This window comes from Panicum virgatum, chromosome 6K (assembly GCF_016808335.1).
Source record: "Panicum virgatum strain AP13 chromosome 6K, P.virgatum_v5, whole genome shotgun sequence".
Classification (NCBI taxonomy): Eukaryota; Viridiplantae; Streptophyta; class Magnoliopsida; order Poales; family Poaceae; genus Panicum; species Panicum virgatum.
The window spans coordinates 22,123,006-22,138,183 of NC_053141.1; the positions used below are offsets into that span (position 1 = coordinate 22,123,006).

The following is a 15,178-nucleotide window of genomic DNA, read 5'->3' on the forward strand; positions in this document are numbered from 1 at the left end:
GATCCTGAGTGCTCTGGAGATACACAGGTCAAGAACCAAGCACTCTATGATTATGTTGATGGGTTGACTATCACTATGGATGTGATTCAGCCACACGGTCATAAGGGGTCCGAAGAGCCAGCAGCAGAAATGATGCAAGATGTGATGATAAGTTCACAGGGAGGTCAACCAAGTAGCGCCATTCACCACCACCGCATGTGCTACAAATGCGGGCAAAAAGGTCATTATGCCAAAAGTTGTCCAGCACCTCAGGCTCCACGGCAGGCAGGACAGCAAGGGCGCCCAACCCAACCCAGGGCGCCACGACAGGGGAAGGTGAACCACGTGACGGCCAAGTCAGCTGCTGAGGCTCCTAATGTGGTTATTGGTACATTCATGGTCAACTCTTATCCAGCTATGGTGCTTTTCGATACCGGTGCTACTCATTCTTTCATTTCCAAGTCATTTGCCGAGCAGCATCGTATTCCAGTTTCGTGTCTGAGGTCAGCTATGGTAGTTACCTCACCTGGGGGCCAGATACACACATGCTCTATATGCTCCAGAGTTAGTATTGTCATCAGGGGGGCAGAATTCCGCACTGGTTTGATCGTCATTGATTCCTCAGGGATAGATGTGATTTTGGGCATGGAGACCCTTACCAGATGGGGAGTCCGTATTGATTGTGCTCAGCGGACAGTTCACTTGTCAGCATCTGATGGCCAAGAGGTGATAGTCAGTGCTACGAAGCCTTCTGGTTTTCTTCATCAGATGGAGGCTAGACCCACGGATGGTATTCGCGTGGTGTCTGAATTCCCGGATGTCTTTCCGGAGGACTTGCCAGAAGAAGGAAGAGAAGTTGATGAAGACATATCCTGATCTCTTTGCTAGCCAGCCCAGAATCTCGGGACGAGATTCCTGTAAGGGGGTAGGATTTGTAACACCCTAATCTAAATTTCAGTATTTAATAATAAATTTAATTGGTTTATTTAATTTTCTAAGGATTTAATTTGCTTAGCTTGCATTTAATTTAATTTTGTTGCATAAGTAATTAAAATTTATTTTAGGTTTAAACTTGTTTGTGCATTCATGCTGGTGCATGGTTTTGTTCGTTTGAGTGCATAAGGTTTTGAATTCAAATTTGATTTGAATTCAAATTAGTTTGAGTGAGGTTTGCAAAAGAAAAGAGGAAGAAGACCCAGCCCAAACCCAAAACGAGAAACTCAACCCAGCCCAAACTGCCAAACCCCAGCCGGCCCATGGCCATCCTTTTCTTTTCTCTGCGCCAGGCCCATCCCACCGGCCCAAGCCAGCCCAGGCAACCCAGCCCGCCTTCTCCTCCCTTCCCTCCCGCATCCGGCCCAGTTCCATTTTCCTTGGCCCACCCTTTTTCCCTCACGGCCCGGCCTGCCCTCACCTCCCGCTCGCTCTGCAGCGTGCGTTCCCCCCTCTCACCAGCTACCCCGGGCCCGCCTGCCAGCGACCCTCACTCGACTCCGCTGTCCCACACGCGCAGCGCCCGCTCCGCACGCGCTCTGGCCCAGCCCGCGCACACAGCCGCTCCCACTCCCTCCGCAGACAGCGCGCCCCGCTCTACCTCCACGCGCTCAGCCCGGTCGCGTCACGCGCGCGCCACTCCTTTCCCGGGCCTGCCCCAACGCGCCGGCCCATCTCTTCCGCTCGCTCGCCCGGACGGCCTGCTCCTGCAGCTGCGTCACCCCGCGCCTGACCCCACCAGCCAGCACCCGCACCCCAGCCAGCGCCCGCCCGCGCGTCGCTTTTCCCCCTCGCTGCCACGCCGGCCCCACAGGTCAGGGTCACCTTCTTCCCCGCGTCCTCTGCTCCGTGCAACGCCCGCTCCGCAATCACCAGCGCAGCGGCCGGGAATTGCCTTCCTCAACCGCCCCATGATCCCCGGCGCCCGGCCTTTATTTGGCCCCCGCTACCCCTCTACGCCCTCATCTCGCCACCCCACATCCGCCGCCAGCCTGAAATCCATCACGCCCGTCTTGCCGCCGGAGCCGAGCCGCTGCTCCACCCCGGTCACGCCGCACCGCCGTGTTCTAGCCCCGGCAGACCCCGGTGCACCATCACGGGACACGCACGGCCTTCCTGGATGGATCAACAGGCCCGGAGCTCCACCACATTGCTCCTTCCCCGAGCCCCGCCGTGTGCCGCCGCGGTCCTCATCGCCGACCACCCTACGCCGCTCTCTCGCCCGATCCAGGCCCTCGGTGAGCACCCCCAAGGCCCCGCCGTACTTTTGCGCTAGCTACTTTAGTCTGTAGCTCACCCCAGAGACCGCGCGAGCTCACCCTGGCGATGCCCCGCCGCGTTCGCCCGCCATCGCCGCCGCGCCCCCCTCCCCGTACCCCGCAGCGCCTCTCCAAGAGCCCAGTGGCTTACTCATGCCACGGGCATGCTCCCAGGCCCAAGCCCGGGTCAAATCAACCCCCGGAGTGCCAGATTAGCGAACTCTGGTGAGTCTTTCCCCACGCGCCGCCGGTGACTTCCGCCGCCGCCGTTGCTCACGTTCGTCCTGGGTCGTTCGATCCAAAATCAACACTCGAGATTAGATCCAAATCCCATCGAACCAGAGCCACGAGATCCCGATCTAACGGCCCGTAAGCGTAGATACCGGTTTGCCTGCAAGTTTTGCATAAGAGCCCCCCAGCTTTCTGACAATCAACCCGCGATCCTGCCCTTTTCAAAATTAATTACAGCTTAGGCCTGTTTTTAACACATAGCACCCTGAGTTCCTTTAAATTAGAACCCGCAGTCCACCCTTGGCAGTTTTGCGTGCTAACCCCTGCAGCTAAGGTTTATTTACATTTTAGCCCTCAGTTTTTGCAGAAAAGTCCCTGGAACCCTGTTTTTTTACAAATAAGCCCCTGAACCTTGTTTTTAGCCTAGAAAATGCGTTTTAGTTCCGTTTTAGGCGTTCTTTATATCCACGCGATCGTTGTAACGCGTAGAATAGTTTTAGCTTAGTTTTTCTTGCTGTTTTTATGTATTGTTGTACTGTTTCTTAGTTTTTGCTCTTGTTTGCATGTATGTTTTGTGCTGGACTTGTTTTTGGCCACGTGTTCGTGAGTAGACGTTGAGCTACCGGAGGAGCATCAGTACCAGTACCAGGAGCCATCTTCTGAGCAGTTTGAGCAGCAGGAGAACTTTTGAGGAAGGCAAGTATAACATGAACAACACCTATCACTTTAAATACATTTTCATACTGCATTTTAATACTGTATGCCTATAAGGACTTTCCTAGCCACTTTATATCCTTTATATATACCTTTGGGTTGCATTTTGGTTAGTTGTGCTAGGTGCTGCGCTATAACACCACTTGGTCCTTTTAATTAATTTGATTAATGGTATATGCAACTTAATTCTTAGAGTGGCCCTCTGTGTGGCTTGAGTGGCTCACATCTCGTTAAAAGATGATTTTTGTAGAAACATGGTTTAGGGGGCCAGCACGGTGCTTAGTGCTTGGTTGGCCACTCTCCATAAGGACCGGTTCATAGAGCGACAACCTGGGACAACAGCGCTACCACAAGGCTAGAATGGGATAGACTTGGCTTACTAATTAGGTCTTTTTGGTTTGGAGTAACTTACCTGCGGGGCAAAGGGTGGTAAGCTTCAATGGTCCCTGCTCCTTCGGTTTGGTCTGTGCTTGGTTTGCGCACCTGTGCTTGTACCCCTGGAGGTGGGCCCCATCATCGCTGATCTAACTCTTCGCGGTTACGCCTTACCAACGAGATTCTTTGTAATGGCCTCGTAGTGAGTCGCTAGTCATTTCACCTAAGGAAGTGTGATGAACACCTAGCGTAGCTCACGACTTGTGGTAAAGATGTGCAACCTCTGTAGAGTGTAAAACTGGTATACTAGCCGTGCTCACGGTTATGAGCGGCCCAGATCCTCCTTTTGATTAGTGGGGTTGTCTCCTTCCGACGAGGGAGGTGCCTCTCGGGGTTACCTTGGTGTGGTTTCGGTTTGGTTCTCAGTAGTAACATGATTAATTCTGATTAATTACTATGTAACTGGGTTAATGGTAATTCATCAACTCGTAGCAAATAGTTTTAATAAAATTTTGCCAAAGACTTAAAAGCTAATGCAGTCAGTCAGCCAGCCTAGAGCCTCATAGTTTGTGTTATACTTGTTGAGTACAAGTTGTGTACTCACTCTTGCCTCTTCTCTACTTTTTCCTCTTGGCTACGCCACTGCTGCTCAGTTCCTGCCAACACGAGGGAGTTCGCTCAGCGCTACCAGGACTACGAGGACTTCTAGGTGTTCGTCTCCCAGTCGACGTCCCTGTGGCGCCCTGCTCAGCTTCGGAGAGTTTTATCGTATTTGTACTTCGCTTCCGCTGTATCAGACATTTTTGTCATTAATGTAATAAATAACATTCGTATTCGCTTTATTATATCTTTTACGTGATTTGTGCTGTGATATACTGTTCATTCTGTTGTATATACGTGTGACTTGATCCTGGCACGTATATGATTGTTCGGTTTATGTTCTTTTATAAACCAGGTGTTACAGGCAGGAACTGAGCAGCAGTAGCGTAGCCAAGAGGAAAAAGTAGAGAAGAGGCAAGAGTGAGTACACAACTTGTACTCAACAAGTATAACACAAACTATGAGGCTCTAAGGTTGGCTGACTCAACTGCATTAGCTTTTAAGTGTTAGAAAATTTTTATTAAAGCTATTTACTATGAGTTGATGAATTACCATTAACCCAGTTACATAGTAATTAGTCAAAATTAATCATGATACTACTGAGAACCAAACCGAAACCAAGCCACCAAGGTAACCCCGAGAGGCACCTCCCTCGTCAGAAGGAGATAACCCCACTAATCAAAAGGAGGATCTGGGCCGCTCATAACCATGAGCATGGCTAGTATACCAGTTTTACGCTCTGCAGAGGTTGCACATCTTTACCCACAAGTCGTGAGCTACGCTAGTTGTTCATCACATTTCCTTAGGTGAGATGACTAGCGACTCACTACGAGGCCGTTACAAAGAATCTCATTGGTAAGGCGTAACCGCGAAGAGTTAGATCGGCGACAATGGGGCCCACCTCATGGGGGTACAAGCACAGGTGCGCAAACCAAACACAGACCAGCCGGAGGAGCAGGGACCATTGAAGCTTACTACTCTTGCCCCGCAGGTAAGTTACTCCAAACCAAAAAGACCTAATTTGTAAGCCAAGTCTATCCCATTCTAGCCTTGTGGTAGCGCTGTTGTCCCAGGTTGTCGCTCTATGAACCGGTCCTTATGGAGAGTGGCCAACCCAGCAGTAAGCACCGTGCTGGCCCCCTAAACCATGTTTCTAACAAAAACCAATTTTAACAAGACGTGAGCCACTCAAGCTACACAGAGGGCCACTCTCAGAATTAAGTTCAAGTAAACCATTAATCAAATTAATTAAAAAGGACCAGAGTGTGTTATAGCGCAGCAACCTAGCACAACTAAACAAAATGCTACCCAAAGGATATATAAAGGATATAAAGTGGCTAGGACAGTCCTTATAGGCATACAGTATTAAATGCAGTATGAAATTGTATTTAAAGGTGATAGGTTGTTCATGTTATACTTGCCTTCCTCGTACTGCTCCTGCTGCTGCTCAAAGTGCTCGGAAGACGGCTGCTCCGGGTACTGGTACTGGGGCTCCTCCGGTAGCTCGACGTCTACTCACGAACACATGGCCAAAAACAAGGCACACAATAAGCATACAAGCAAACACTAACAAAAGCTAAGAAACAGTACATCAATACATAAAAATAGCACACTAAACTAGTCTAAAACTATTCTACGCGTTACAATGATCGCGTGGACATAAAGAACGCTTAAAACAGAGCTAAAACGAATATTCTAGGCTAAAAACAAGTTTCAGGGGCTAAACTGCAAGAAAACTAGGGTTCCAGGGGGTTTTCTACAAAAACTGAGGGCCTAAACATAATTAACAATTAAATCTAAGGGCTAACGTGCAAAACCGACAGCTCTGGACGGTGGGTACTAATACTAGGAAGGTCAGGGGGGTTTGGGTAAAAACTGGGGCCTAACTGTAATTATTTTTGACTAAGGCTGGACTGCGGGTTGATAACAGGAAAGAACAGGGGCTCTTATGCAAAATGTGCAGGGCAAAGGGGTATCTTCAGATCTGATCCGTTGGATTCAGATCTGGCGGCTCAGATCTAAACGGGGAACAATCTAATCGCGGCCATCGCTTTCGGATCCGATGGCTAAGGACAATTGGGGGCGCGGGCGGCGGCGGAGCTCGCTGGCGGCGCGTTCCCGCGGTGGAGGGGTCGCCGGAGTAAGCGAATCCGGCGTTCCAGGGCTCTAATTGGCACGCGGTCTGGCCTAGGATGGACCACGCGCCATGCGTAGTCCACCTGGGGTCTTTTTGGATCTCGGGAAGTCCCGAAGTGGGGAGGGCAAGGGCGACGGCGGCTCTGCACGGCGGCTCTCGTCGGCGAGCGGTGTACTAAGCACTAGAGCAGCCTACAGGCCGAGCTACCTAGCGTAAAAGGCAGCGGACAATGGGGTGGTGCTCACCGAGGCTCGAATCGGGCCGGAGCTGTAGCGGGGCGGGGTCGACGTCGAGGTCCGGCGGCGGCTGTGGCGTGGTGATCGCGAACGGGTCGCAGGGGTGCGTCTTCGGCCTTCCTAGCCCACCGGATCGGTGTGCGAGGTCCCTGCGAGGGAGCCACAGGGGTCAGCGGGCACGGAGCGGAACCAGGGGCGTGGGATTTCGGCGGCGGACCGGCTCACCTCCGGCGGCGTCCGGCGCAAATCCAAAGGCTTCACGGGTCGGGGTCGCGGTTGCGGGCCTGGGGAAGCTCCTGGGGCACAGGCGAAGCTTCCGCGGCGGCTCGGGCTGGCTGTGGAGCGGCGGAGCAGCGCTGGCACGGCGACGCAGGGGCTCTGCGCGGCGATGGCGTGGCGGAGCGGCGAGATGCTTGGGTTTGGGCGGCGCGTGGGGTGGATAGGGTGCAGGGGGGTCCGCCGGGTGGGTTTAAAGGGGCCGGGCGGGGATTGCGGCGGGGCGCAGTGGGATAAGGATCCCGGCGACCTCGCCGGTGATCTCGGGTGGCCGTTTGCAGAGCCAGGAAGGAAGGGGAGAGGAGGGCGCTGACGCGTAGGCCCGGCGTGGCAGTGGGGCGCGCGGTGCGCTGACGCGGCGCTGCTGCTGGCGTGGACGCATGCGGGCTGAGCGCTCCGCGCGGGCTGAGGCGCTGGCGGGTGGGGTCAGGCGCGCAGGGGGAAGGCGGGAGGCTGGGCCGTGAGGGAGGGAGTGTCTGGGCCGGGCTGAAGAGGGTGCTGGGCCGGCACAGGGAAAAGGAGGGGGGAGTGGGGGCCAGGCTGCACTGGGCCTGGGTTTGGTGGCTGTTGGGTTTGGGGTTTGCTGGATTTTCTCCCTTTCTATTTCTATTTACTCTCTCTCTTCTATTTCTAATTCAAACAAAGTTTGAATTCAAATACAAATTTGAATTCAAACCACACTCAAATAATTGAAACTATGCACCAGCATGAATGCAACACCAAAATTTAAACCTATGATAAAATTTTAATTACTTATAGAACAAAAATTTAGATTAAATGCAAGTCTAACACAATAAACCTTAGAAAATTAAATAAAACCAATTAAATTTATTAATAAATGCAGAAATTTAAATTAGGGTGTTACACTTGTGCTATGCTATGAGTTGTATATATGCTTTGACCATGTGTAGCTAGCTCCTTTGAATATGTTGTATATTAGCTCTGAGCTTAGCTATTTTATTCTTTGAAAATCATAAAACATGGTCACCTTCAGGATCTGCTACTAGCATGTGTAGGCTTGTATGCTTATGCTATCTTGTTTCATGCTTAGTGGCTAGGTCCTTTGCTATCATATGCATCAAGATGCCCTCTTTTGCTTCATGATTGTTTTGCAAACTCAAACAGTTGGTGTGTTATAATTGGTATTCAATTTAAAAAATCCAACATTTGGTATATCATGCTTTGCTCTGAGTGAAAAGATCCAGGTGGGATTGCTTGCACCACTGATCTTGTACCGAGACTGCTCCTCTAGAGAACTTGGACAAGGCTGTGAATGACTGAGAGTGTTGTCTTAAGCTTCTGATGGTCCTTGACCTAGGTTTGGCACATTCACTAAGTTAAGCACTTGCAAGTTTTCAACCCCTGGCACCACTTCTTCTTGTTGAGAAATTAAGAGTTTACAGTTGGTTGAGTGGCAGTTGCTGTGATATGCTTTGGATAGCTCACCTGTATGTTCTTGCTAGCACTAGCATGCTTGTTTACCTTCTAGTATGCTAGGTCATTTCTGGTGATGCTTCTTCTTTTACAAATGACAAATGCTTGCTCATGATCTGTATAGATATATTCTTATGAGCTTCTCCATGCATTGTCTTTGTATATGCACCCTCATATGCTATGCTATTTCGACCCTTGCAAATGCTCTTGTTCTGTACCTGGAAGCTTTTTAGGCACACATGCATTGCACTTCATGGCATATTTACAGGGGGAGCATCTAGACAGGGAGAGGTACCTTGGTGTGTGCCTTGTCAATAAGGGGGAGAGATTGGTGTTTGGTCTAAGGGGGAGAGTTTGGTGTCTCTGATACCATAGGCGGAGAGATTGTGGAGAGTTCCAGTCTTTGAGTGTGCACACATCGGGGGAGAGTTGCATAGTGAGGGGGAGCTGCATTTCAGGGGGAGTTTTTGAGCGTTTTCATGCTCTTTGCTGGTTGTGTTGAGCCTTACCTCTTTCTGGAGGGACCAGCTTTGCACATGCTTGGCTGTGTTGAGCCTTGCCTCTTTCTTGAGGGGTCAAGCATGTTTTGGAGTCAGTGCGTCGAGCCGTTGCCCTTGTCTTGGGGGCTGACTCTTTTGGCTTTGCTATCTTCAAGTGATCCTTTCTGGCTTTCTTTCACTTTTGATCACTTGAGTTAGCTCTCTTTGTTTTCCATTTCTTTTTCGGTTATCTTTTTCTTTCACCAGTGCCCGTGTGGGGTGTGGTGTTGACAATGCACTCATCAAGGGGGAGATTGAGAGGTAGTGGAGGCCTGCTCCTTGGTGTGATGAGTGATTGCCAACACGTGGAGTGGACTAACTGTGTGTAGTCGCGACTCTGTGGAGATTGCGCTAGTTCTTGGTCTGTGGTGTGCAGGTACACGGATGGCGCGGTGGCAGCGAGATGGTTTGGACAAGAGCGAGGTGCGTGCCGATGCACCATGCGGCGGTGTTGCGGTGGCAGGGAGCTCGATGACCATGCGGAGGCGGGAGACCTTGTGGTGGCGTTGGAGGCCCGACTGGACGACCGTACGGTGGAGAAGGGCGGCCCAGATGCTTGGGCCACTGCTGGGCCGTGTTGCGATCCACTCCTGGCGCCAAGGCAAGATGGCGTGGAGTTTGTTGGTAGCTCGGGAAAAAACAACGGCTGGGATGCGTCGACGTCGGCCAAGTCGGAGAAAGATGGCAATGGCGTCTGGATGACGAAGGCGCTAGGGTTCCGGCGGGAGGTCGGACACGTGGCGACATCGGGCTTGGCGGGTGTGCCGGAAACATCGCGCGGGAAGGTTTGGCGGTACCTCCAAAACTGCCCCCGAACCTGGTTCCGGCAGTTTTCCCAAAACTGCCCCCGTGAAGATTCCAGAAGGGCGCATGGCGACATCGGGGCGATTGCGTCAGGTCGAAGCAAACTTCTCCAAGTCGTCGCAGCAGTCGGATGGTCTTCAATGTATCTTTTCCGGTTTTGCCCCTAAGGGCCTTCTAGCTAAATTTCAGCACTTAGGGGTATTCTAGTCTTTAGAGGGAGACTTGGAGGAGAAGAAAGAAAGGGAGTGCAGTAGCGCACGGAGGGATAAAGGCAGGCAGAGTTGGGGTGCCCTGGCTTTTCTCTCTCTGGTTGGTGCACAAGACACAGGCGGCGCTCCTCCCTGTCTCCTTCCTCTCTGTTCTTTCTCTTCCTCCTCTGGGATTGAGATTTTGGGATGGATTCTTGAGACTATGCATTGAATTCGATTGGGAAAGGAGGCCCCATCCTCCTTGTGCCCTCTGGGCTTTTCAATTCCTTGTGAATTCAATACTTCGTGTTCTCGTGTTTGGGTTGAATTTCAATTCCTCGATGAATTTCTTTGTTGCACGAGATCGTAGTAGTTCTTAGAGCTCTTTGTGTTGAATCCATGCCCCCTTGCCTAGTGCAAAACCCCTAGGATTCACGAGCTCCTTAGGATCGACGTTCTTGAGAGTTTCACGTTTTGAGAAAACCCCGTTCGTGCTCGGAATTTCGTCGATTCCTCTCAAACTATGGAGTGAATCGTCGATTCCTTCGGTGGGTATGTTCACAAGGTCTTTGTGATCGTGCCTACAATTTTTGGTGGGATTTGGACTTGTTTTGATCCTCGAATCGTCAAGTCTTGATCGAGCCGCGAGCAAAAACAGAGTTTTCTGCATCGTGCTGAACTTTTCCTATCACCGGTTAAACCGATGTTCAAGCTTAACATCGTCGGTTCAACCAGTGTGTAGAAATTTCGACTATTAGGGTTTTCTGCTTCTCATTTGGTTGCACCAGTGCTTTCTCTCCCTAGAGCATCGGTTCATCCGGTGATTGCTGTCCTACTGCTACTCTACCCATTCAACCGGCGTATAGAAACTCACTGACGTCGGTTGAACCGGTGCTCTGGACGTTTAGACATGGTGCTCCTCTGGACAAATGCACCGGTATTTGGATTTGAGAGCGTCAGTTTAACCGGTGCATGTTAAGATCATTTTGAGCTCTTTCTGGACAACTGCACCGACGCCAGAAGTTGATTTTGTCGGTTGATCCGGTGCACTACCGTCGGTTGATTCGACGCTATTCAAACCTTCTCGTCGGATCAACCGGTGCTGCTTTTCACGTGCTGCAGGCTCTATATCATCGGTTTAACCGACGCACTCAATTCTGTGAGCGTCGGATCAACCTGTGATATATACCTTGCTGGTTCTTGTGTTATTTTCTCGTGTTTGCTACCGCGCTTGTTCACTCTTGTTCCTAGGGTTGTTTTGTGTTAGTGTAGCTCCCCTATAGCTACTCTACACTTCACCTAGGACTCTTGGGTTGGGTGCGTAATTGGGATCAAGGCCGAACTTTCGTTTGCGAAAATTTTTGATCGGCTCCCATTCACCCCCCCTCTGGTCGCATTTCTCGGTCCTACAATGCATGCCCTTCGTGCGGGGTTGGAGTCGTTCATCGCTCCACCCCTGATTGGAGACCATTTTCTCGACAAATGCTTTTGCTTTGACAATGGTCAGGTCGAGGAAGGCTCCTCCAGCAGCGGCATCAATATTGGCTCTCGATGTCGTTGTGAGCCCGTTGTAGAAGCTTTGCAGGATGAGCCACTCATCCATGCCGTGATGAGGACAGGCCAGGATGTATTACTGCAGCCTTTCCCAAGCTTCTGGGATGGATTCCATCCCCGTCTGCTGGAAACTTGATATTCTCCCGCGCAGAGCATTTGTTTTGCCCAGCAGGAAGAATTTTGCGAGGAACGCCTTGGAGCATTTGGCCCAGGTGTCGATGTCTTTTTCCTTGTAAAACCACTTGTAACACCCTAATTTAAATTTCAGCAATTAATTTCTTTCTAAGGTTTATTATGGTTAGACTTGCATTTAATCTAATTTTGTATCACAAGTGATTAAAATTTGTCTAAGTTTAAAATTGTGTTGTTGCATTCATGCTGCTGCAATACTCTTTTTGTTTGAGTGCTAGGGTTTTGAATTCAAATTCAATTTTGAATTCAAGTAGATTTAGTTTGAGTGGTTTGAGTTAGAGAAGAAAAGGAAAGAAGAAGAAAATAGAAACCCCAACCAGCCCAAGAACCTAGTTACCGGCCCAGCCCTTCTCCTCTTTTCCTCTTTCCCCGCGGCCCAACCTTCCTTTTCCCGTAGCCCAGCTCGCCCCTCGGGCCGATTCCCTCAGCCCGCGAAGCAGCAGCCCAGCGCCTTCTTCCCACTCGCGCACCGGCCCAGCAGACTCCCGCACCGATCCGCTTCCACCCGCGAAGCCCAGTAGCTTCCACCGCGCGCCCCACCCTCCGGCCCAACTCACCCCGCAGCCCGGCTCCGCGCTGTCCCAGCTGCGCTGCGCCTCGCGCTCCCCCGCCACTGACCAGCCGGGCCCACCGGTCAGCTTCTCCATCCTCCTCCCACGATCCTCGCCCGCACAACGGAATCCGGCCGGATTTCTCGCCGGCCTTCCTTCTGGGGCACGCCCGCCCAAGATGCCCGGGCCTCCTTAAAGTGGCCCCTGCAGCCCTCTGCGCCCACCATCTCACCCCGCAGCACCGCAACAAACCCTAGCCGCCGCCTCCGCGTTGCTCCGCCGTGCCGCCACTCTGCGCCACCACGGCCACGCCACTCCGCCACAGCTCCACCCCTGCAGGTCCCCGATCTAGCTCCGCCAAGGCCCAGTGACGCTCCCCGAGGCCTCAGCTCTGAGTTTGTGCCACCACCTTGCCGGGAATTCACCTACACCGGCCGAAGGTAACCCAACGGCGCAGCCGCGATTCCTCGCCGCCGGTGCCATACCACCCGTGCTAATCACCTGCACGCGTTCGCAGGGGCCTCACGAGGCTTCCTGTGGGGACCAGACGCACGGAGGGCGACCCTAGACCCCGGGCAACGCGAGCAACTCCGAGCGCCACCACGGGACATCACCGTCGACGCCTCTGCGCCGCTTCCCCCGTCTAGTTCGAGCTCGTTGAGCACCCGCAACCCTCCCCGGTCCAGGCCGTAGCCCCTAGAGCCCGTAGAACGCCGCACGCCAGCGAGTCCGCCACCGCAACGCCGCTTAAGTCGTGTGCCCGCGCCGCCATGTGCCCTGTATACCCCCGTTTTGTGTCCCAGTGGATCACGCATGATGCATGGAGCCCTCCCGACCCAAAAACCGTCGATTTGACCTCGGGAAGGCCGAGGTCGATCTTCTCCGGCGCAGCGCCGCCGCGGAACCCCTGTTCCGGCGGTCAGCGCCGCCGCCCGCACGCCCCTTCGTCCGTGGCCACCCGATCAAGATCCTGCGGCTCGGATTAGATCGGCTCGAAGTCAAATCAATAGAAAACGGTCGGTGCCAGTCCTTTTTCAAAAGAGCCCCTACAGATTTCCGTAATCAACCCGCAGTCCGCGCCCGTTCAAAAATATTTGCAGAACAGCCCAGTTTTCAATGTTTAGGCCCCTGACCTTCTTAGAAATAGATCCCGCCGTCCTGACTTGATGTTTTTGCGGGTTAGACCCCAGATCTAAGGTTTATTTACGTTTAGGTCCTCGGTTTTTGCAGAAAACCCCCAGAAACTCTGTTTTTCTTACAGTTAAGCCCCTGGACCTTGTTTTTCTCTAGTTTTCGCGTTCTAGCTCCGTTTTAGGTGTTCTTTATGACCACACGATCGTTGTAACGCGTAGAATAGTTCTAGCCTAGTTTTGTTTGCTGTTTTTATGTATTGTTGTACTGTTTCTTAGTGTTTGCACTTGTTTGCTTGTATGTTTATGTTGTGTATTGTTTTTGGCCATGTGTTCGTGAGTTGACGTTGATGCATCTGAGGAGCCCCAGTACCAGTACCCGGAGCAGCCATCTTCTGAGCAGTTTGAGCAGTAGCAGGAGCAGCTTGAGGAAGGCAAGTATAATATGAACAACACCTATCACTTTAAATACATTTTCATACTGCATTTTAATATTGTATGCCTATAAGGACTTTCCTAGCCACTTTATATTCTTTATATATGTACCTTGGGTTGCATTTTGGTTAGTTGTGCTAGGTGCCGTGCTATAACACACTTGGTCCTTTTTAATTAATTTGATTAATGGTATATGCAACTTAATTCTAGGTGTGGCCCGTTTGAGTGGCTCACGTCTCGTTAAAATATGTTTTGTTAGAAACATGGTTTAGGGGGCCAGCACGGTGCTTAGTGCTTGGTTGGCCACTCTCCATAAGGACCGGTTCATAAAACGACAACCTAGGACAACAGCGCTACCACAAGACTGGAATGGGATGGTCTTGGCGTAATAATTAGGTCTTTTTGGTTTGGAGTAACTTACCTGCGGGGCAGGGGAGGTAAGCTTCTATGGCCCTCGTACTAAGTGGCCTCGTCTGTGCTTGGTCTGTGCACCTGTGTCTTGACACCCACTAGACCTGCTCCATAGTCGCCGATCCACCCTCGCGGTTACTCCTTACAAACGAGATTCTTTGCAAAGGCCTCGTAGTGAGTTTGCTAGCCATCTCACCTAAGGAAGTGTGATGAACAACTAGCGTAGCCCACGACTTGTGGGTAAAGATGTGCAACCTCTGCAGAGTGTAAAACTGGTATACTAGCCGTGCTCGCGGTCATGAGCGGCCCAGATCCTCCTTTTGATTAGTGGGGTTATCTTCCTTTGGTTAGGAGGGTTTCCCCGGGTGGTTGGTTTGGTTTGGTTCTCAGTAGTTCATAATTAATTTTGATTAATTACTATGTAACTGGGTTTATGGTAATTCATCAACTTGTAGTAATTAGCTTTAATAAAATTTTGCCAAGACTTAAAAGCTAATGCAGTTGAGTCAGCCAACCTTAGAGCCTCATAGTTTGTGTTATACTTATTGAGTACGAGTTGTGTACTCACACTTGCCTTCTCTACTCTTTTTCCTCTTGTCCTTTTTGGGGATACTCTACTGCTGCTCAGTTCCTGCCGACGCGAGGGAGTTCACCCGGAGCTACCAGGAGTACGAGGATGTGGCGGAACCACCCAAACTAACTGGGCCCGGGTGCACTGATCTTTGTTGCTAAGCAACTCTGACCCAAATTGGCACTCACCGGTAGTTCCTCGAGTGAAGCCTCAATAAAAGCCACGCTATTCCAGGATCAGCAGACAACACTCACGCGAAGGTGAGCCCAGAGATTACAACACAGAACATTTCATACATCTCAGAGTGATTTCAGCGGAAAGGAAATTTATTACAAACCATGTTCAGATTAGTAAAGTACTACAGAGTTCCATTTACTCAAATGATCCAAGTCTCATTGTTCAGCGGAAGCATTAAAATATAACTAGCGAAAAATGTGACGCATCGATAAAGCCCATACGAAACGTCACTCCGCAGGAGGGTGATCAGCACCAGCTGAAGGACCATCCCACTCAACAGACCAACCCGGAGGCAAGGTACACGGCCAAGTAAGACTTGCAAACAGATCTTC

At 51.3% G+C, this 15,178-nt stretch overlaps 1 non-coding gene across 1 annotated transcript; it reads left to right on the top strand.

Annotated features, from left to right (window-relative positions):
* The first annotated feature begins 11,366 nt into the window (after positions 1-11,366).
* LOC120639340 lies at positions 11,367-11,475 on the top strand. Its single transcript, XR_005661347.1, has one exon. It is a non-coding gene; the product is annotated as a small nucleolar RNA R71 (small nucleolar RNA).
* Positions 11,476-15,178: the final 3,703 nt, after the last annotated feature.